This window comes from Pteropus vampyrus, unplaced genomic scaffold (assembly GCF_000151845.1).
Source record: "Pteropus vampyrus isolate Shadow unplaced genomic scaffold, Pvam_2.0 Scaffold43, whole genome shotgun sequence".
Lineage (NCBI taxonomy): Eukaryota > Metazoa > Chordata > Mammalia > Chiroptera > Pteropodidae > Pteropus > Pteropus vampyrus.
Window position 1 is genome coordinate 8044850 of NW_011888824.1, and position 2913 is coordinate 8047762.

General features: G+C 35.8%; 1 long non-coding RNA gene across 1 annotated transcript in view; it reads right to left on the minus strand.

Moving 5' to 3' along the window:
- Positions 1 to 479: 479 nt before the first annotated feature.
- The window catches only part of LOC111738761, a 14576-nt gene continuing 12142 nt past the window's right edge, over positions 480 to 2913 (minus strand). Inside the window, exon 4 of the long non-coding RNA XR_002779965.1 lies at positions 480 to 557. This is a non-coding gene — a long non-coding RNA (uncharacterized LOC111738761). The remainder of the gene's footprint in view (positions 558 to 2913) is intronic.

The following is a 2913-nucleotide window of genomic DNA, read 5'->3' on the forward strand; positions in this document are numbered from 1 at the left end:
TAATGAATTCTTGTTGAATTGCATTATAGCATCACTAATCTGTTGTCAGTGCTATTTTAAAGTTTAGACCTTTCATTGTTTGGGTATAGATATTTTATTATTAATGTTAGCAAGCTATTAGAAATTTAAAATTAAGAGGATAAAGTCAGTTTCTGGGAAAAATTTTTTTCACTTTTATTTATTTATTTTCAATAAGTTTAAATTCTTGAGGAGTACAGCACTACACAGATTCTGTGTCTAAAGGCCTTAGCGGGAAGGTTGCTTTGGAATCTGGCACAAATCACTGTTGCCATGCACAGAAGTCACCTTTCCGATTACTCTGGTTTTGTTCAGTTTGCCACCAAGAGTCATTGTGTTGTTCTTTGCTTTGTACATATAAGCACTCCTCTTGCCTAGACAGAATTCAGCCTCATCTTCAGCATAAACACCTTCAATTTTAAGAAGAGCTGTGTGCTCCCTCTGGTTCCAGTACCAAATCACTTATAGCCAGCAAAAATGGCCTTGGACCATAGCCTTCCAGACATATTTGTCTTTTAGAAGTCCTGTTCCCAGCAGGCCTCCACAGGCTCCAAGATGGTGGAAAGAGGAAAGCGAGCCCCCCTCCCCCCCCGCCCGAGGAAAATCTTTATTACCTTTTTTTATCATCTACGTTTTTGATCTGTTTAGAGGTTGCCATGTATATTATTTTACAAGGAACTGACCATGCCAAATGTTGTCTTTCTTATATCAATGTCAGCAAATTAGTATGGAGCATTGACCTGTGCCAGAAATTGCATTAGGTACAATGTCTTTGTTGTCTTGTCTCCAAACTCTCTATCACTGTAATTAATAATTCTTTTCTGTAGCTTCAGTCCCACATCAGATTTATGTCTTGAAACAGGGAGAAATTAAGAGTTTTGTTTTCTTTATTTTCTCTGAACCTAGTATTTGGTATGTGTGTACCTGTCATACATTCAGTTTCCAAGTGCGGAGCTTTGTTCCCATGAGTTCCTCGTTATCTACGTGTGTTGCCCATTGCTGGAGCCTCTGCCCATTATCAACTTCATATCTTGCCCAGGTCATCCAAACTTAAGGGAGTCCTGGGGAAAGGATCTTGTGATCCTCCTATTCCTCTTGCTCTGAGGTTACCTCTTGGCTATTAGATATGCTTTTGTGGCTCACATTCTATAATAATGTCCATATTTGATACTGGGTCTTTAGCCAGTAGCACAGAATACCTGGATTCCCAGATTTAGTTGCTGAAGGTCTAAACTATAGACCTCCCAAGCTCTTGCTATTTTTTAATACATTTATAAAGATTTCTATTTTTTAAAAATCTGGATAAAACGGTATAATTTATCTTTCTGTTAGATTATAAATGATTTCGGTAGGCTTCATTTTTTTAGTTAATTTTTTGCCACTTTTTGGTGAAAGTTAAGTGGGACAGACTCTAGCTATGAATTTATGTGTAATCATGATAAAATTCCTTGGTTTTCATTTTAATTATGTTACAGTACTCTTCCTTAACATTAGGTGAAATGAGGACTCTGTGTTTTTAATTAGGGCTTTAGGAAAATTCTGCGCAAAAACATAGAAATTATTTTGAACTTTGCCTTTCTGCTTTCTAATCATCTTTATCTTAATCATACTGTTGCTCCTATGTTATTTTCCTATTGCTTTGAATTTTCTGGAAAAACAAAAAGCACTTCATGAAAGGATAACTGTTTAAAGAAAAGTTTGCTCAAGAATCCAATGACCAGTTTGGGTGGCATTTTTTGCTTATATCTTCGTGATTCAGAGGAAATGACCTCTCCTTTTACTGGGAATGCTGGTGGCAAGGCAACTGCTCGAGGGTGACAGATTATCTTACAGCAATGGAGACCTAAAACTTAATGAAAAAAAAATTTTTAAACAACACATTAAGTATGAGGGAGATGAAAAACTCTTATCTACCCTATTTGGGTTTCTAGCTATGCTTAAGAATTAAACTGGCATAAAACAGAGAAAAGCATACACATTTTATTGAATTTTTACATGTACATGGGAGCCTTCATAAGACAACAAAAGCCTGAAGAAGTGACCAGAGCAGGGAGGTTTTATACCTTTTACACAAAGAAACAAATAAATTTGTAAAGAATTGACAAGACAAAGGGGTTTGGGATAGACATAGTAAATGGTGAAGAAGTAATAGGAAGGTAAAGGTTATTTAATAAAGTTTGTTCATGACTCTTAATTTCCTGTCACTGGTGATAAGGATATCTTTTGCCCTCCTTGTGAAAGGAGGCACCTTTCTCTTGGGAGATTTATCTCCTGCTTTCAGGAGTACAAAGGAGGGACAGAGTATCCTTTATCCTTCTTTCATTGGCTGTTTTTTAAATACCTTTGATTCATAATAATATGTCAAAATGGCATATTTTGGGGTGACATTCTGAACCCCTTCATATCATGACTTCTGATCCATATACATGACAATAAAGTCAGCCCTTACTCTTTATTTGAATGCATTGAAATTGTATACCTATAAGTAGTCATGCCTGTTAGCACATAGTAGTAGGACAGGATTCACAAGCTACGTGAGGATGATGAAGCATATATGCTGAGCTCTATGGAGTCTTTTAGTCTCTTAGGTATACAGATTAGTAATACTGTACAACTGAATGTCTGGCTCTACGCTTCCTGTATCATCTATCATCACTCAAAAGAAGTCATATGGCAAGTGTGATGTCAATAAAGAAGGAAAAGTCACATGGTCTCCCATGGAGACAGAAGTCAATTCTTGAAAACTAATGTTTCATGGTTGGATATTTTATAGACCTTACTTCCATTGTCTTTTAAAAGGTATTATATAACACAAAAGAGGTACTATATCTATATGTTTAGTGTTTCCTTTTTCTTATAAAATACAGTGTGTGTATATATTCTTTTATTGTATAT